This window comes from Orbicella franksi, chromosome 3, assembly GCF_964199315.1.
Source record: "Orbicella franksi chromosome 3, jaOrbFran1.1, whole genome shotgun sequence".
In the NCBI taxonomy this organism is placed as follows: domain Eukaryota; kingdom Metazoa; phylum Cnidaria; class Anthozoa; order Scleractinia; family Merulinidae; genus Orbicella; species Orbicella franksi.
In genome coordinates, this window is record NC_138147.1 from 21,540,961 (window position 1) to 21,562,500 (window position 21,540).

At 38.3% G+C, this 21,540-nt stretch overlaps 1 pseudogene across 1 annotated transcript in view; it reads right to left on the reverse strand.

Moving 5' to 3' along the window:
* LOC145482665 (uncharacterized) overlaps positions 1–21,540 on the reverse strand; it is a 220,389-nt pseudogene that overhangs the window by 20,862 nt on the left and 177,987 nt on the right. The gene's annotated exons all lie outside the window — the stretch shown is intronic.

Sequence of the window (21,540 nt, forward strand, 5' to 3'; positions counted from 1 at the left end):
TAGAATTCAAATTTTATCCAGTGGTTAATTGTACATTCCTCTGTATTGTCTGAACTGCAATGCTGGCCTGGGGATCAACTTCTTTGGGCAGTTCCAAAAGAGGGGGGTTGGCCTGTTTAGGGTTAGCTCCTTAGCCCTTAACTTTACCTCCGCTTTTGACAGGTACCCACTTCTACTGTCACCCGGGGCGGGGGTACTCCCTTATATGCACTATAGGGGTATGTGTGGTCCCAAAAGGTATGGTTTTTCAGTCGTTTTGGTCATAAATAGGGTATCAGTTTTGGCCATTTTGGCCTTAAATAGGATATGGGTTTTGTACTCTGGTCTTGAATTGGGTAATGTTGTTTAGAAGAAGCTACTTTTTCATCATTATTGATAAAACCATAAACAAAAGGTAATAAATAGGGTAGGGAGAATCGCAGATTTTGGTAGTCATAATTAGTTAATTCGACTATTTTGAGATTTTAAAGATATGTTCTATATATGAAATTGACTCAACAAGAGATGCTGTGGGAACACAGGCCACTGATGATTGTTTTCACAGCTTTTTTAGTTCTTCCAAAGATCTGTTTACAACACCTCATCTTCTGTTAATCTGGTGGGGATACAATGTAGCTCTGTAGCAACAGGACCTTTGTTCATTATTTGATCAATGTTTAAATGGCATCTACCTTCCATCTTGTAAAGAAAGAATGAAAAATGGCTGTCTCATACGCATGCATCAAATAATTCACAGAGGTCAGTTGTGATTGCTCCATTGTGGGTGGGCTGAGAATTCTAGCTTGGTTTGATCTTAAAGTGATTGTTTGCCATTTATTTCCCCATGCATTTGGCTGAATTTGACCCTGCATGACTATTCAAAACCCTTATTGAATAATCAAATGGGCAATATCCCCCTTTGTTTGAGTTTCCCTCATTCATTCAATCACAGTGGGTTTTGCTGAGTTAATTTTCTCTTCTTTGTAAATTGATATTTTTGCTTTAAATTCTAAATTCCTGGTTAGCCAAGCCAAAGTGTTTATATAAAGAAAAGTTGTCCTGCCTGTCAGGGTGCCAAGGCGTGACATGAGCCAAGGCTAGACAACTCACCCACCCCTGTTGTCTCGCAGGCGAGACAGGTTCATGATCCTAAATGTAAACAGTTGGTTGAATTTTCAAAGAAATAAATGAAAAGTTAGCTTGGCCAGGGTAACTCAGGAGAAGGGTTGTCTTGGGTACCCAAGACCATATAAATGGTCCCTAGTAGGGCCATTCTATTTTATTTCCACACTCCCTCTTCCTCTGTTGACATGAGCTTTAGACAGGGCTATGAAAGAGTTATTTCTGCACTTTTATCTTTTCTGTTAGGTGGTAACTATTGACTTATTTAGTGAGTGTGGCTGGGGAAGGGGGTGTGGATATAAAATGGAATATCTCTAGTTAGCTCTGGGCCCAAGTTGTGTGTTGTCTAACTGATTAATATATACAAACTATACTTTCCAAAATCTTTATGGGTAGGTGTTTGAGAGGATCATCTTATCTGTTTATCACTACAGTGGAACGCCACCTTATGGCCACCCCATTCACATAGCCACCTTGTTATTATGGCCACTTGATTCTGGCTTGAACAAAGGCTCAGTCAGTCGGTCATTTTCTTATTTAAAGAACCCCTTTATCCACACTGTTAATGTGGTCAGATTATTGTGGCCCAGCAACCGGATTAACAGAGTTCCACTGTAATTTAAAATTGTCAGTGTTGGTTGTTTCAAGAATATTTTTACCTCACAGAGGTGAAAATGAATTTGAGCTATTACCCACAAAACAAAATTCTGGATCGTACATTTTAGGAGTAATATACACAATTTATAATAAGCATCAGGCATCACTTTGATAGTGAAGTCCCATAACTCTATTATTTGGAGATTGGTTATCCACTATCCCTGAAATTACCAAGGCTGATATCTCTATTATCATGTCATCAAAGCCATAATATTTTGACACCTACTGTACCAAACACAGTTTCCTTAAGCAGTAACAAGAGTCTTTCTTTAGAAAACCAAAATAGTACTTGCTGTCAGGTGCTTTATAAAAGTATAACCCTTCCAGAAGCCTTCACAAAGTAACATCAGTTGCTAACAATTTTTTTGTGGCTGATTTAAACCTTGTAATAAATCATACTGACCTGGCCCAAGTTTAATATACATTTTGTTGCATTTAGCTCACATGTTTTCAGTTTAAAGGAGAAGGTCACTCCAAAAAGCTTACTTTTTTTGTCTTCACTTATAGCAAGTGAATATTCAGCATTTCCACTCACCAAAGGTTCAGCCTCTGAAGTGCCTGCTATCCTTAAGAAATTCATCTCGAAATTAAGAAGCGACTTCGGAGGCCACCATTTTGCAACTGTCTTGGCAGCCTGAGGCTGTGTTTATGTGACCTCATTCCGTCCAACTCGAAATTGGTGGGAAGGAGAAGAACCTGCAACTGACTTGGCATCTGTCACAAGGTCAGCAAAATCTATTTTTTTTCCAAGCGATTATCCTCTTCACTATCTTCAATGCTATTATTTTGGAGTTTAGAGCATATTTAGCTCAAAATAATGTCTCAAGAGCAGCCATAACCCAGAATGGTAGTCAAAAGGCTTGTCACAAGCCATCAGGACAAAATCTGTCAGACAGAAGGTTTTCATTAGCGTTGACATAAAATTTATGTTTTTTGGAGTGAGCTTCTCCTTTAAAATACACACATTAAGACTTAACTCAGTAGCAAGGTACCTCTTGTATGAGCAGTAACAGTATACATGTATCCAAAAAACAAAATATATATTGTCCAAAATCAGTCATGTTAGTAGTGTTAGTGTCTAATGGGTTCCTGCAAAGAGATAATTATACAATCATTCTAGCAACTCTCCTCAATATTCTGGGAGTCTCCCACCTTCCGTTTAGATCATCCATCCCAGGCAAGTTTTGAACTATTGTCCAGATACAAGGGACCATGGCCTTCTAGGGAGAGTGCTTTAAAGTGCTATTATGATGAAATTTGCGGATGCCCTCCATAATATGAGCATAACAGTTTTGTTACCATGGCGACATACTGGGTTTCAACCTTCCCTGATGATTATAGGCTTTTCTGGCCACCTTTGGCTTTCCATTTTGATACTTGCCAATGGTGCATCATCAGCACGATCTAGGAAGCATATTAACAGGCAAGGTCAAAGTCATAGCCTCGTTTAACGTTTTCAAGCTGAAAATCACTGAATTAGTGAAATCAGGTTAGAGGGGACTGGAAAAGAGCAAGTTGCCATGAGAAAATACAGGCTGTATATAATTTTTATAGCCATAGGTGTGTTTCCTGTAGTTCTAACTATAAGCCTACCAACCTGATGTAACATTGGGTTAAGTGTATGACAACATCAGTCACCTCATTTGCATATTTCTATTTTTCAAACCTACATATCTTTGGAACTGATGCAGATATTTGCAAAGGGTAAACAGCATTTTTAATCTTTTGTGGAATTCTATGTGACACACCTGAAAATTCTGACTCAAGGGGTAAAAATTTAAGGATAGAAGCACTTTAAAGCATTGAGTTGAATTTATGCTGTTGGCAAAATTTTACTGTAAGGTGTCGAAAGGAATTTGGAGGGGAATTTGGTGTGGTTATTGAATTGACAGACGTTGGTTCTGTTATTATTGTCATTATCTTCTATATTTTTGAGGCAGAATGGTGGTTGTCAAAAGCAAAACTGGCAATATCCTCACTGACCTGTGTTTAGATGTTTTTAGGTTTTTGTCTCTGACAATGAAGGTCAATTTGAGTAGTTACACTGTCTTTACAATAGAACATATGGATATTAATAGTATAGTTATATTTCAATATCCTCATACTAAAATTATAGTAATTTTATGGCTCAATTTCTACCTCTGCTTTAATTTGTTTAAACCAGTTTATTTTTTTAAACCAATTTAATTCCATCAAAGGGGAAGGGGGAATCTGAGAGCAACAATAAATTAGACCAACAAATATAAGGACATTTGCAATGGTTGCTTTCATAGCCTAGTGGAGATGAAGTGGACCAAAAAGTAAGAGATCTGATGTTTGAATCTAGGTCTGTCTGTACAAAGATTGTATTGTAGTGTAGGAGTATTATGGTAAGTTATCACTTATGTTGGGGGTTGATATGGGATCCTGGCTGTACTGTTGTAGGGTAGGAATAGGGACTGAGGGGTGGGTGGTGTGTTTGTGATCCTTTTTAAAAACCACTCTAAAAGTGAAAACAAACTGATTTCAATTGAAAAATTTACAGCACAGGTAAAAATGATACATTATATCTTGTTTTTTATAGGTGGTAAATGAGCAAATACGCTCATGATCAAGAGACCTGTCCAAGTGTGATTTTTTTTTACTGATAATGGAAATCATAATAAAGATACAAAGCCACCTTGGTGTGATTTCTTCCTTGACTGTGAATTGCAACCTAACCAAATGTTGCATTCTGTAAGAGGTTTACAAAAATTAAATGGAAAATTAAACTACACCAGTTTGTATTAATTTTATAAGTACTCCTCTCTCCAAAATATATTTGGTATGTTGTCGTACATGTACTGGCAAGAATATAATGTAGAAATTTTATGGGAAATGTTTCCATTTAAAAAATATGCAGCTCAGACACAACAATAATTCTCATTTCTGTGGTGTTTTCTTTGGTGTGAAAGTGTAAAAACAGATTCTATTGAAGAATAGAGGAGCTCCTCTGAAAAAGTTTGTTGTTTTTTTTTTCTGTTCATTTTTTGTTGTTGAACATTTATATTTTCCTATAATCAGTTTCTTCACAGCACATTGTAAGATAATAACTAGCCATAAAAAGGACGTTTTTGTCTCAGAGATCATTTTCAAGATAAAAAAAAAGTGATTTTCATTTCTATTTTTTATTCTCTTTGGGCAGAGACGTATTGAGAATTTCCCTAAAAATATCACAAGGTACAAAGGAAGGGGCAAAAATAAAAGTTATGTTTTCATTACCAGTTTGAGTCTCTCTCCGAAGCTGCAAAGTATGGTTATTTTATACTGTTGTGGATAACGTTAGGCCCATTTTAATTCAAAATACGAATGGGAACTTACATTGTCAACCACACAATCCCTTAAATTGGCTCTGTTTTGTTTTTTGCTTTTTTCCAGAAAACAATTTGAACATCCTTGTTACACAAGGAGAGGTTTGGGGGGGGGGGGGGGGGAGGTATTCTACATAGTTTTAAATGGGGAAGCTCCACCTCAAGGTCCAACCCCTTAATACTGTATCCCTTTTCTAAACCCTTATATCAGAATCCCCTCATTCTGGCTCATGAGAGTAAACGAGAGATTATCAACAACATTTTAGAACTAGAAGAACGGAAATCCCTAAAAGAAAGATTTCCGTACCCTTTCATTATACACCTGAATTCAACTTGTCAGAGATCCCTTACCCTTTAATAGTTATATCTGAAGCCTGAAAACTTTTGAGCAGAGCTTCCCGATATATGTCATTACATGGAGTCCTCCCACATACACAATCCAGGAACTCTTGACAAGTTGCGATGAAGCTGGCTTTAAGACTGTCTGATCAGGCAGCTTCTTCAGTTTTTGAGTACAAACCTGTTACTCTCAGTCAACTTCTAGTATGGAACCTTTTCTTTTCTGGTCTGGTCCAAGTTCACAGACACTACTAGCTAGCAATCACTTTCACAAGACTAACACTAGCAATGTCAGTCGCAGTCTGGTTGTTCAGTTTCACTGCACCATGTTTCATGGTCACTCATCATTGTCAGACATGAGTTCATAATAGCTTGTAACATTCACCAGCCTGGCAGTGTCATTGTTGCTATTACCTGTTCCCAGACTTCCTTTTATGGCTGGGTGTTGGGGCATGATATTTCATTACTGTTTGCAAACAGTTTGTTAAGATTGCACATTGAAAGCGTGATGAATTAAAAATAATTGAACTCTATGAGAGAGAATTGTCAGAATTGCTAGGGTTCTCTCATTCCCTGGAACTGAAATGTCTTGATGTAAGCTTATATAGAGAAAGCAGACTGACTGAAAATAGGGCAAAATGTCTAAGTAACCTTTCAAAATAAGTTGCAAATACATTAGATAGTTAGGGATTAAAAGATAGGGCACTTGGTCTGTAAACAAAGCAATTGAAAGGAATCCAAGCAATTAAAGGTGCATGCTTGACCTCACAGGATCGGGCGGGGGGCGGGGCGGGGTGGGGGGCGGGTGTATTGAAACTTTATAGTGTCACTGACATTTAACACTGTTGAAACAGAAAAAAAAATTACATTGTAACTGAAAAAAAAAAAAAAAAACACGACATGCCCCGATTACTGAATCGCCCATAAAAATATCCTCTTGTTTATACTTACGGGGTTCACGGCCTGCTTATGTACATGTTAAGGGAAGCGTTTACCATTATTAAGGGATTACCAAGGGAAAAGTTAAGATATCTCGTTTAAGGTTCTTAACAAATCGTAACAGAATTTATAATGCCAGTTTGAGTCACAAGCACGAACAAGAATTTGAGTGTCGATTGGCAAGAAAGTTCCGCCCTGTTATGTGTGTCGGTCTTTACAGTGTGATACGATTAACAGCTCGCCATTACTCTCAAGTGTTTGTCAATGGTAAATTTCAAAAAATGGGCTTCTGTTAAATAGGTTCTCCCACGGGTAGAAAACTGACATTGCGCTTTTCTCTCAGTGTAATGCCTACATAAGAGAATAGGATGTTTGAATTGTGTGCAACTTACCTAGAATTCATTATTTCCACGTAAACGATGAGTCCTGTGTAATTCAGCTACAAAGAAACGACGACATTTCGTAAAAACACACGCCTTCAAAACAGCGTCTTTTTGAATAAATTATTGTTCTGTTCCTCAAACAAACGATATGGCGAGGAAGAAGACAAAATGTTGTTTATCATTGCCAGATAAAACGTTAGAAATATCTCGCCGATTGCGAAATATTGCTGTTTTACTTACAGGGAGAACGATTATGTCGCAGTCAAATTTTATTTTGCCGCTCAGCCCGCTTTTTTACCGGATGTGACGTCACTTTTTGTTGGATGATCCAAACACAAAAAAAGTGCCAGGCGTCGCAGAGTGTTCTCCCCCGCCCCTGATATGAATAAACAACTCGAATAACCTCTGAGTCAGGAGGTCACCTGATATGTCGTTATGTTACTTTTCCCCGGTTTCACATTATACGCGTAACGCGGTATTGAACATTACGGCATTTAGTTGAATTACGGTATTCAAAATCTCTTTAAAGACATTTCGATTTAAAAAGAAAATCGGAAAAGCAACATTTTGACATAATTGTTAGCTTCTAAGATATAGTTCATAGATGCACGATACCCTGACATAATTTCAACACTGGATTGATCTCTTTGATGTCGACGTGATTCACAGTTTTGCGCTTAGTAACATTTGGCACACATCTAAACGTGCACAAAGATACATACTCAAAAATAAGAAACCGTTTATCTGCAGGAAAAGCTGGACCACCGAAGATAATAATGTTTTAAATTCTGCATATTATTTATTCAAGTAACGCGAGCTACCTGCTTTCAGTAACGCTTCGTGTCGCTTTGCAAAAGTGAAAAACTTACTCTGTGTAAATAAAGGCTTAGTTACATTTGTTTCATTCTTTTATTTTTCTAATCTGAAATTTCTGTTATATAGGCTTAAGATTTTCTTCCCAAATTTACCGTTCAATTTCCTATCCCGGCCAGATTTGAAGAAATTCCTTCTTATTTGACTACTGTAAAACTTTACAATCACATATCTTGAGGAAGTTCAATATCTGCCTGTGTCGTTGAAGGCGTCAAAAAAGTGTCAGACATTTATTATTTACTTGGTGAAGTTGTACTCGTAATAGTTTAAAGATGCGCTTGTTAATACAAATCAAACATGTTCACTTCCTTATAAAGTTATTGCGATATCTGTCAAGAGCAGCATGACATTTTGTCTGAAAAATCAAACAAACATTTAATACATGATCCTCAGTTTTTTTTTGTTTTTTTTTATTACAATATCTTACATTACATACAAAAATTACCTACTACTTACAATGTCAACGTAACTTACAATTTAACGATAATTACAAAACTTACAATACTAACATTATTTACGATTTTAATAACTTACGTTACAATAATATCTTACATTACAATTTGTTAATATCTTTCATGTAACTGAGGGGTTAGCTACAATAGGAGGCTTTCTCACATATTAATTTGTGACTTAGATTTATGTTTCTCAATTTTAATTTTGTTTGTCAACATCGCCAAGAAAGCATCGAAATAAAACTCTTCTTCTTTTCTTGAGGCAGTATATAAATAATATTTGGCTATAATAATCCAGAGGTTTAAGCCAAGATGACGAGCGAAGTTATCTGTCACGCCATATATTATTTCATTTTTATCGAGAGTGATCCTACCCCCGTTTTTGGAGCTCCACCAATTAGTAAAGAGAGACCAAAATTGCTGAGATTCAGAACAGGTAACAAAAAGGTGGGTTAACGTTTGTCTTTCTCCACAGAGGTGACATTTATTATGTTCCTTGAATGAATCTCTAAAAAGTGTCGAATTTGTGGGTAGAATGTGATGAATTATTTTGTATTGGAAAATGGCGAGTCTAGTGTCTTTTGTAACATTAAAGGGAAGGCTATAAATGAGTTGTATTGTATGTTCTTTTAGACTGGCTTCTTTCATCCTTCGTTCAGCTGTAGGCGTAACGAATTTACTCTTAACAAAGAATTTAGTTGCTGATCTGCAACAGAGTTTATCTAAAGATATCTTATCCTTCTCAGAACGTATTTCCAAGGGTTCAGTAACATTTCCTTTGAGAATTTTGATCCATTTTTGAGGGACTGCGTGGCATAGACCGAAATAGTTTAAGAAGTTTGTGTTAATTTTGAACTTGCTACGGAATTCCTCAAAAGTTAGCAATCTGTTACCTTGAAAAAAGTCTTCAATTTTAGTTAATCCAGCATCGTGCCATTTTTTGTAATAAATGGAATATCCTTCTATCTTTATGTGATGATTGTTCCAAACTATTTCATTTAGTACCTGCTTTTTGGTATTAGGAGTACTGCAGTTAATTTTTTGCCAGGCGCACAGAGCTTCTTTGTAGAAATCAATCGGTATATCAACTTTAAGTAGCTTTAAGTCAAAGTTACACTGCAGAAGAAACAGACCACCAACTGGTTGTAGATAGGAAAGAGGGATATGACTCCAACTTGCGGTTCCATTGCTGTCACTTAATCTTCTTACCCAAACAACTTTAAGCGCTTCATTGATTATTTGAAAATCCGGCATGTCTAGCCCTCCCTGCTCTTTCGGCCCTATCATTGTTCTGTATTTAATTTTAGCTTTCTTATTCCATACAAATTGCGTAATTGCTTGATTTACCATGGCGATGAATTTTGTTGGAAAAGTTAGGACAGATGTATTATAAACGAGTTTGGAAATCGCTAAGGATTTTAGAATCGTTATGCGACCATAAAGTGTAAGGTTTCTAGGATACCACAAGTTAAGCAGGCTTTTCATTTTGATTAGTTTCTGTTCAAAATTCTTATTGTAAACAATTTCATCATTATACGAGAAATTAATTCCCAGTGCGAGTATAGAGTTAGCTGGCCAAGCAATTCCCAGGGGTTTTGCTGTGTTTTTGCGGCTTGCGCCTAACCACATTTCTTCAGTTTTACTTTTATTTATTTCTAGGCCAGAACATTCTTGAAAGTTTGACAAAAGTTTGAATAAATTTATTGCAGATTTCGTGCCAGAAACAAAGGCAGTTGTATCATCAGCGTACTGGGATAATTTAAATTCTTTGTCATGAATTTTTATTCCTTTGATGGTGTTGTCATTTCTAATGGCGTTAGCTAAAATTTCCGCGCATAGAACAAAGAGAGAGCCTGAGAGCGGACAACCTTGACGGACACCCCTTTCGAGTTTGAAAAACTCAGATGCGAATCCATTGTTAATAAAACAGCTGGAGCAATCGGTGTAAAAAGTTCTAATCCACTTTTGAATGCATAGGCCAAAGTTTAAAACTCGTGGCGCCCTGAAGAGGAAGTTCCAATCCACCGTATCGAATGCTTTTTTTAAAATCAATAAAAATGGCCAAACCAGGTATACTTTCTAGTTCTGTTACCCTCATGATGTCTGTGATTAACCTTATATTTTGACCGATGTACCGGCCTTTGGCATATCCGGTTTGGTCTTCATTGACAATGATTGGAAGAACACTTGAAATCCTGTGTGCTATAACTTTGGTAGCGATTTTGTAATCAACATTGAGTAAGCTTAAGGGTCTCCAGTGTTCAAGGAATGACTTGTCTTTCCTCGATCCTTTTTTTTTGGTATCACCTTGATAATGCCCTGTTTTTGCGTTATGTTCAGTTGTCCGTGTTCATATGCGTAGTTGAGACTTTGTACCATTTCTTCTCCTAGCAAAGACCAGAACCGCAAATAAAATTCTATAGAAAGGCCATCTGTTCCTGGGGTTTTATTTTTGAAACACTGTTTTAATATGAGAAAGCACTTCTCGTTGAGAAGCGGACGCTCAAGTTACTCTTGTTGAGTTGCATCGAGTTTAGCAATATTTGAATTTTCAAAGAATAGTTCATAATTCGAGTCGTTACCGTGCGCCGCAGTATATAGGTTTTTGTAGAACATTTTTCCTTGTTCTAAGATTGTTTTAGGATCGTTGATCTCCTTATCGTCGTTTGTTTTAAGCTTTGAAATGTGAGATTTACAATGTTGTCTTTTTTCCATATTCAGAAAATATTTAGTGTTTTTTTTCGCCATTTTCATGCCAACGTGTCCTGCTTCTTATTATAGTACCTTTTGTTCTGTATTCAGCTATCGCATTATATTCTGCTCTGGGACGGTAAAACTTTGATATGTTTTCTTTTGTTCTGTCAGTCTTAAGCTGGTTCATCAAATGATCAATTTGTTGTTGGAGGTGCTTTTCGGTATTGCGGCGTTCCCTGGTTTTTCGTTTTGTATATTGAACACAGAAACCTCTCACCTCCATTTTAATCACGTCCCAGTATACGCCTTTGTCATCCAAATAATCGTGTTTTGTTTTGAACTCCGGTATCTTACTCGATAGATCCTGTACAAACCTTTCATCACTTAAAAGAGAGTTATTTATCTTCCAAAAACCTGGACCTCGTTGAACATACTCTTTTGATTGCAGGTGAAGAGTTATTGCAGAATGATCTGATATTGTTGAGGTGACGATTCCGGAATCTGTCGCAAGCGCTGACAATTCTTTTGAAACCAGCCAATAATCTAGCCTGCATTGCACTTTCAACGAGGTATTGCGCCCTATGTATTGTGATGTTCTGGGGTGTTGTGATCTCCACACATCGTGGAGGTCAAAATTCGTGCACAAGTTTTTGATTTTGCTAATTACTGTCTTTTTTCTCTCAGTTGAATTTCCGCCAATTTTATCCAAAGGTGCTAGAGCGCAATTGAAATCGCCTCGTAGAACAATTTGCATATCAGCGTGCCTCCTGAGACTGTCAATGAGCTTTGAGAAGAATGTAATTCGACTGTTATTGTCATTTGGGCTGTAAATGTTACAAAACAAAAATGTAGACTCAAATATGGAAGCTTCTAGTAGTAAATATCTCCCGTTTTTGTCAGCTTCAGAGCTCCCTATGCGGGGTTAAAGAGAATTGCAACGCCTTTTGAATGATTTGTTCCGTGACTGCAAATGATGTTCCCTACCCATTCAGATTTCCATATCGCTTCAACATGGCATTAAGTGAGCAAAAAGTTGCTTTAAACGGGGTTGTCATATTCAAATCTTAATAAATTGGTTTGAATAAAATTGGAGAATTTTTGCGGTGATGACAAAGCCACCGGTGTAACTAGCATTAGAATTTGGGTATATAAATTATTATAAAATCTTCTGTAGTTAGCTGTAAGACGGAATCTTTTAAACGTAATTGGGTACTCGTTCTTGATATGTAAACGAAAATCGACACTGAAAAATAAAACCAACCTAAACACAAAGACAAGAGGCGCTGGTTGAATGAGCTGGCAGGAAATGCTGAGAGAGCGGCAGAAAATGGAAGAACTGGGGAATTACATCGAATAGTGAAGACCTTGACGGGTGAGACGAGAAGAGTGAGTACAACAGTAAACGATAAAAACGGAAGACCGACAAATGAGGGGAGCAGAAGACTGAAGATCTGGAAAGAACACTTTGACGCAGTTCTCAACAAAGACCCGCCTGAAAGGCCCATTCAGCCCCGTGAAATGGAAAGAAGGCAAAATGACGGAGAATTTGATATTGGACCATTTCGACCAACCGAAGTGAAAAGTGCTATGAAAGCAACGAAAAATGGAAAGGCAGCTGGACTCGATAACGTAGTAGCCGAACTTCTAAAAACAGATTAAGATGAGAGAACGAAGGAACTAACAAAACTGTTTAACAAGGTGAAGGAAGAGGGCGTAGCACCAAAAAGTTGGAATAGGGATTGATAGTAAAGTTACCCAAGAAGGGTGACCTACGTGAATGTACGAATTGGAGAGGTATTACACTGTTACCAGTCATCAGTAAGATCTTTGGAAGAGTGTTGATAAGTAGAATCAAAAAAGGTGTCGACAACATCCCGAGGAAGGAACAAGCAGGTTTTCGAGAGAACAGAAGTACCATTGATCAGATCTTTGCTCTCAGGAATATACTTGAACAAGTCAACGAATGGAACGCAATTCTGTACACCCATTTCATAGACTTTGAGAAAGCGTTCGATTCTGTACATAGGGAAAGTCTGTGGAAGATCATGTCAATGTACGGAATCCCAGAAGAGCTTATCGAATTGGTGAAGGCGATGTACAACAACTTTGAGTGTGCAGTCCTAGATGAGGGTGAAACAACAAAATGGTTTCAAGTCCAGTCAGGAGTAAAGCAAGGTTGTGTCATGTCTGGTTTCCTATTTCTACTTGCAATTGACTGGGTCATGAGCAGAACTACGGAAGGTAGAAGAACTGGTATACGATGGAAGTTCACCTCGATCTTAGAAAACCTAGACTTTGCAGACGACATCGCTTTGTTGTCGTCTAGGTACGTCGACATAAGAGATAAGACCAACAGACTAGTCGATGAAGCTGCAAGAGTCGGTCTTAAGATCAATGCAAAGAAGTCAAAAGTCATGCGGGTGAATGCCAAAAACGACCAACGAATAGAGATTAATGGTGAACAGGTAGAAGAGGTGGAAGAGTTTGTGTACTTAGGTGCACTGCTAGACAAAGAAGGTGGAACAACCAAGGACATACAGCATAGGCTGAGTAAAGCTAGACAGGCTTTTTATAGGATGCGAAGAATATGGGGCACCAGTGAGATTGGCAGAAAGACGAAGGTACAATTGTTTAAAACAATTGTTAGGTCAGTTTTGATGTATGGCTGTGAAGCTTGGAAACTTACGAAAACAGAAGCAAAGAAGCTGGACGGTTTCCAATACAAGTGCATGAAGAGGATTTTAAGAATAAGGTGGCCTCAGACCATCTCCCACCAACAAATTCAGGAGAACACAGGAGTGAACAGAACGAGTGATGAAATCAGACGTAGAAGATGGAATTGGATTGGACATATAATGAGGAAAGACAAAGAGGAACATTGCGTCACAGCTCTGGAATGGAGGCCAGAAGGGAAAAGAAGGCCTGGTCGACCCAAAACAACATGGAGGAGAATGGTTGAAGATGAAAGGAAAACAGCTGGGTGGCAGTCATGGGCGAATGTCAGAAACCTCGCAGCAAACCGTAGTGGTTGGAAAGAGAATGTCAAAGCCTTATGTGCCTTATGGCATAAAGAGATATAGGATAGGATAGGAAACACAAATAAATGAAAAGATGCCAGCATAAATTTATCGAATTTGTACAGTTAAAGCCGCGAAAATTTAGGAAATTCTAGGGCAAAGCAATAATCTGGCACTTTTGACGACTTTACTAACAAGTAGCAAAGGAGGCAAGGGTTAGTATGCATATGACCTAGATGTAAACAATTCCCTTGAAAATGTGACAGCTTACCGTGCAAGATGGATTCCCGAAGCTGTCTTGTGATTTAAATAAGATCAGATAGCGATTTTACGAAGACAAAACTTTTGCATAAAAAGGAAACTTCTCAGTTTCAGGTCCACGGTAAATTGGACCGTTGAACGAGGCTGAAGCCTTTTCCCTCTTGGCCTTTCTTAGCACTGGTAGTAGCGCCTTCCTCATTTCATCTATTTCCTTGGGATAGTCATCTGCGACGCCGATCTTTAACTCAGGGTCGATATTCTTCACGTGCTTAAATATACGGCCCTTATCTTTGTAAAAACTCAGCTTGGCTATAATAGGTCTTGGTCTATTCGTTGGTGTCCTTGCTGAACGTTTAGTTGACATGCGGTGTACTCTTTCGAATTTTAAATTCGCCACGTCTTCCTTCGGCATTTTGAAGAAGAAGTTTTACGATCCTCTCTGTTTCGTACGGGTTACTTTCAGCTTCTGCTTCTCGCACTCCAAAGAATTTAATGTTACTTCGCCTTGACTGAGCTTCAATTTTAATGTTGCGTATGGTCTGCATCTGGAGATCTTGCTGGACATATTGCAACATGTCTCTGGACTGATCCTCAGTTACAGCAGCACAGAGTTCATCCGTTTTAATGCTAATATAGCTTTTTTTAAGTATGTCCAGGTAGATTCTTTTACGGCAAACAGGCTTGGGTGGCACTTCTGATTCCCTTTTTCCTTTCCTACTTTCTCTTCTCTATATATGCCTACTCGCAGGCTAGTGCCTCTCAATACAAATGCAGATTGCATTCTGCTTTGGGGAGTATGAGCGGTCACGACTTTTGAATCTACTTTTCTTGGGAGTGGGGTGGGGCTGAATTAGCGCTACTTCTAAAACCTAATCATAACAGCAAAATCGAGGGTTATAAGTGACTGAAATGACTAAAACACAGAAACACAGGCTCTACCGTTTTAGTTAGCAAAGGCTGGTGATATACGAGCAGCGAGAGCAAAGCCCATTTTTTTCGCGTGAGATTCACGTTTTCAGCTCGTTCCTTTCGTGCTTCTAAATCACGCATTCCCTGCCAAGGGCATTATTTATCTCCACTTATAGTCCGTGTAACTGACGATATCTGGAGATCTGACCCGGATAGTCGCTGCTTTAAAAACCACAGGCGGTGGTGCTATCCAATAAGATCGTTTGCCTCCTTTGACTAATATTCGATATTTTTAACTATGAACCCCTGTAGGCCATGCTGAATTTTCAAAATCAGGTAGTTTTCTACACGTTTTATCCCCGAAACGAAGTCGGCGACCCCTAAATTTTTCTTTTGCATTTCTGACACAAGTAACTCAATATCTGACTGCTGTAAAAATTAAGAAAAAATCTATCCCCTAGAAAATTTTCGCGCGAACGTCCTTAAACACGCCGTTACGCGTGTCATGTGAAACCGGGAAAATGTAACATAACGACATATCAGTTGACCTCTTGACCTTAGAAGTCATTCGAGTTGTTTATTCAGTGTACAGGGACTGATTTATCTACTCGTTAGTCGACATGAGGCATATGGATGTGAGAAACTAGTTTACTACGGTTTGAAGCGTATATTCTATCATTATTTTTAAAGGACTCTCGACTGATCAAGACGATGAAAACAGCCAAGACTGTGTGTGCCACTCAGTGTCTCATCCCGGGGTCTCATCTCACATATAAACATTGTCGACCTTGTCCAATTCAATGGCCGTTTTACAGAACAGCTCACAAGGACACTGGGAAGTTAAAATCGTTTCTATAGCAGCAGAAGGAACGTAAGTAACGTGAATCGTCGTTTCCTGTTTTAAACCGTTGACTCTGAAGAATAACCTTGTGATTTGCATAAAATTGAACTCGCTTATATGCCGTAACATTTTATTTTACTGACGGAGAACATTTTTATTCCCAGAGCTATAACTTTTCGGGTGAAAAAAGCAATAACCAAGGTTTCCTAAAATGTAGACATTTTGACCAAATGATATATACCAGAGGCCATTTATACTAGTCAAAGTTGGCCTTTATTTGTTCCTTGCCAAGAGACACAAATGGCGACTGTACAAATACCCTTCGTTAAAAAGCTACAAACAAAACTTCAAGAAACTTATTACACGATTTTAAAGTATAAGAATGAAATAATATTTGTGCCAAGTTTTGTTTTCATAGGATTTTTTTTTACGCCCCCGCTGTTTTCGTAAAGACGCGTGAAATTCTCAACATTTTAAGCCGCGAAAACCGCCATTATATGCAAATTTCGAACTTTCTTAAATTTTGGCCGTAAAATAAATTGTTGGAACTTTAAAGTATTTTTCCTTGAATAAGTTCACTCAAAGGTATGTTTTGGCGAAATAAACGAAAAATCGATTTTTTCCGTGACTATCTTCCGATTCTCGACACTCTCTGAAAATCACTCTTAAATATTTCCAAGCCAAGCAAAGAACTTGTCAGGACACGCAAGGATTACGTCATTGGTAGGGAAATAACCACCATACTAAAGATAGCCGTGGATAACGCAATTCTTGAATTATGTGACTCGTGTGACTTCTTTGCTAGCCCTTTACTCAAGGGAAAAAAGAATTAAATTTAATCGTGACTTTTAAGAAAGAAAGCTGTTGTTAATAGTGTTCGTATCTTCATGCCCATACATATCCCGAAGAAAGTTTCTGATTAAGACTATTACGTCATCGGAGATTTCACAACGGCTACGACTGATGGTGCAATTGTGTTGATCAAGTGATGTCGTGTCCGCAGTAATCAATGAATCATCAAGGACTGCTTTGGAATGTGCATTGCATTGCAACTGTAGCGTTACCAAAACAGTTAACTTTTAAAAGCGCGGTTGCACGCAACCTGTGATGTTTACTCGCCAAAAGCTGTTGAAACATTAATAAATCTCATCTCCGATACTGACTTTCCCGGGAAAAAATTAAAACCCAGCGCTCCTCAAAAATTATATTTTTTCACCAGAAATTTAGCTCGGAACATATACATATTTATATTCGTTTGAATCGTCGATGAAATGACCTTTTCCGGATATTTTTCCTTCGAGGTCAACAAAAACCTCCGATTACAAAATCACGCCGAACCCACACGTTGCAAAAAAATCTCTTGACAACCCTGACTTCGAAGCGATATATCACTTTAGCGTTAATAGCTACCACGCATCGGCAAGAAATAAACCTATTTCTTAACAATCCAGCTTTATCGTGTTAAAATTTCAGCGAAATCGAACAAAACCAGAATTAATTAGAATTTTTTTTGTGACCTCACTCCCCAGACTTGACCTAACAAAGGAAGCCACGGTCGCCCATAACAACCGAAAAACACAAACATAACAAAGCCGATGTTTCGGCCAAAAAACTCCAGAATTATCGCCTGAGAGCTTAAACTTGAATGGGAACATCTTTTCCGAACTTTTTTCAACTGATTTAGACGAAAGACTGGCCTCGGCGGGCTACAAAAAAGACCAAGAGTAAAAACTGAACAGGAGAGCATAAGAAGCCGATAATATTTCACCGCGTGGCTTTCGGCACGAAAACGAAAATACAGCTTACTTCTGGGTAAATTCAGCCTTAGAAGCCAGCAACTGGTCCCAAATTACTTTCTGTATCCTTACAAATGTCCTGACTTCCATCTCCGAAATATTTTGCCACAATTTTGAGCAAATAAACATTTCGCCGACGGCGACCGCCATTACAGTGGCTCGCATACTAAATTAGGTAACTTGAAAAAATTCTTCAGAGGGGGGATATGACGAAAAGAGCTGAAGAATGGCCTATAATTGCCTAATGATAAAATCATCCCACTGTCCAAATTTGGTGAGAATCGAAAGTAACGCCAATTTTTTGTCACGTTTTCAATCTACGGTCGGGATAGAGTTCAGTGTTCGTATCTTCATGCCCATACATATCCCGAAGAAAGTTCCAAATTAAGACCATTACGTCATGGGAGACAACGGCTACGACTGATGGTGCAATAGGCCCTTTGCAGCTAAGCCATCACGTGACCTTTTCATAAAATTATGGGCTATAACTTAACGAATCTCAGAAATGGAAAAACCATGTCGAAAATATGAAAATGGCCAAGTTTGAGACCCCCATCATCAGAAAATGAGATTTTATGATGGTCTGAATTTTTGAAAGAATAAGAAGATTTGTATGGAAAAATGTTGCTGGAGAGCAAGACCTTGCTCTCCAGCAACATTTTCCATACGAATCCTCTAAATTTTCGGAAAATTCAAACTATGGTATAAACTTACTCGTTTTTTCCTGGGGCCTCAAACTTGGCCATTTTCGTATTTTCGATGCGCTCTTTCCATTTCTGGCATTCTTTAAGTTATAGCCCATAATGCAAAATTTTTTTAGGAAAAATTTGGTCACGTGACCCCAGCTGCAAAGGGCCTATAATAGAGTTTGTGTTGATCAAGTGATGTTATGTCTACATTAAGAAAAGAATCATCAAGGACTGCATTGGAATGTGCATTGCATTCCAACTGTAGCGCTACCAAAACAGTTAAATTTTAAAAGCACGGTTATAAGATCTGACAGATCTTCTTGTTAACCGCGTGGCCATGGGCCGAACGCGGTTCATGGTTTACCCGTGGTTTATTTTTTTTTTTAACCGCGCGGCCATGGGCCGAGCGCGGTTCATAATCTACCCTTGGTTTATTATTAACCGCGCGGCCATGGGCTAAGCGCGGTTCATGTTCTACCCTTGGTTTATGTTTTTTTATTTTTTTTTTGTCGGAGACCAGACGCAGATCTCTACTCGGCCAACTTTGAATTTCGCAATCTGTAATGTTTACTCGCCAAATCTTGTTTCTTCAGGGTCAACAGAAATCTCAGATTACAAAATCACGCCGAACCTACACGTTGCAAAAAAATCTCTTCAAAACCCTGACATCGAAGCGACATATCACTTTAGCGTTAATAGCTACCACGCATCGGCAGGCAGTAAATCTATTCCTTAACAATCCAGCTTTATCGTGCTAAAATTTCAGCGAAATCGAACAAAACCAGAATTAATTAGAATTTTTTTGTGACCTCACTCCCCAGACTTGACCTAACAAAGGGAGCAACGGTCGCCCATAGCAACCGAAAAACACGAACATAACAAAGCCGACGTTTCGGCCAAAAAACTCCAGAATTATCGCCTGAGAGCTTAAACTTGAATGGGAACATCTTTTTCGAATTTTTTTCAACTCATTTAGACGAAAGAATGGCCTCGGCGGGCTACAAAAATGACCAAGAGAAAAAACAGAACAAGACAGCAGAACAAACCGATAATATTTCACCGCGTCGCTTTCGGCACGAAAACGAAAATACAGCTTACTTCTGGATAAATTCAGCCTTAGAAGCCACCAACTGGTCCCATATTACTTTCTGTATCCTTACAAATGTCCTGACTTCCATCTCCGAAATATTTTGCCCCAATTTTGAGCAAATAAACATTTCGCCGACAGCGACACCATTACGGTGGCTTGCATACTAAATTAGCTAACTTGACAAAATTCTCCCGAGGGGGGAAGAAGTGACGAAAAGAGCTGAAAAATGCCCTGTAATTGGCTAATGATGAGATCTTCCCACTGTCCAAATTTGGTGAGAATCGAAAGTAGCGCCAATTTTCTGTCACGTTTTCAATCTGTAGCCACTGGAGTGACCAAACTCGATACATCGGTCGGGATAGAGTTTCATTATTAAATTACATGACTTGTGTGACTACTTTGCTAGCCCTTTACTCGTGGAAAACACCAATCAAATTTAATCATGTCTTTAAAGAAAGAAAACTGTTGTTAATAGTGTTATTATCGTGTCGTGCATATCGTTCATGACCATACATATCCCGAAGAAAGTTCTAGATTAGGACCATTACGTCATCGGAGATTTGTCAACGGCTACCACTGATGGTGCAATAATACAGTTTGTGTTGATCAAGTGATGTGATGTCTACAGTAAGAAAAGAATCATCAATGACTGCTTTGAAATGTGCACTACATTCCGACGGTAGTGCTAAGCAAACAGTTAAATTTTAAAAGCGCGGTTATAAGATCTAAAATCTAAAATATCTTCTTGTTATATTTTTTTTTTGTCGCTGACCAGACCCAAACTTCCTCTCGGCCAAATTTTGAGTCACGCAACGTGTGATGTTTATTCGCTAAAAGCTGTTAAAACATTAATACACGGACAATTTTACGGATATTGTTTTCTTTGTTGTGGGTAAAATATATCTTCTTTTGGTTTTATCGAAGCGTTGGATTCAAACGGAATAATAAATACGCTAAATAAGGTATTACGTCAGCCATGGAATGCGTTGAAGTTGTAGCTTTCACTTTCGATAGGTGACATATAAGATCGTGTTTACTTTGCAAGTTTATTTCGCCAGAAGCGACGGTCATTAATTTATTTGCAATTTTGCGAGTATTTCTTGTGGTTTTAGGCAAATGAAGGAAATTTTTTGGCTGTGACTTCTTTGCTAACCCTTTACTCAAGGGAAAAAACAATTAAATTTAATCATGACTTTAAAGAAAGAAAGCGGTTTTTAATAGTGTTCGTATCTTCATGCCCATACATATCCCGAAGAAAGTTCCAGATTAAGACTACTACGTCATCGGAGATGTCATAACGGCTACGACTGATACTGCAATAATAGAGTTTGTGTTGATCAAGTGCTTTGATGTCTACAATAATCAATGAATCATCAAAGATTTCCTTGGAATATGCACTGCGTTGCGACTGGAGTACTAAGAAAACAATTAAATTTTAAGAGCGCGGTTATAAGATCTAACAGATCTTCTTTTTTAACCGCGCGGCCATGGGCCGAGCGCGGTTCTAGGTTTACCTGGGGTTTATTAACCGCGCGGCCATGGGCCGAGCGCGGTTCTAGGTTTACCCGTGGTTTATTTTTTTTTTTTTTGTCGGTGACCAGACGCAGACCTCCGTTCGGCCAAATTCCGAGTCACGCAACGTGTGATGTTTTTTCCGCCAGAAGCTGTTAAAACATTAATACACGGATAATTTTACGGATATTGTTTCCTTTGTTATGGGTAAAATATATTTTCTTTTGGTTTTATCGAAGCGTTGGATTCAAAGGGATTAATAAATACGCTAAAAAAAGGTATTACGTCAGCCATGGAATGCGTTAACGTTGCAGCTTTCACTTTCGCTACGTGACTAATAAGATCGTGTTTACTTTGGAAGTTTATTTCGCCAGAAGCGACGGTCATTAATTTATTTGCAAGTTTGCGAGTATTTCTTGTGGTTTTAGGCAAATGAAGTAAATTCTTTGGCTCTTTCATCGCAGCGAGTTCATAGATCGGAAGGAAAATGAAATATTTGCAAGCCAAGCAAAGAACATGTCAGGACATGCAATGATTACGTCATTGGTAGGGAAATGACCACCGTACTAAAGATAGCCGTCGATAACGCGATTCTTGAATTATGTGACTCGTGTGACTTCTTTGCTAGCCCTTTACTCAAGGAAAATATTAAATTTAA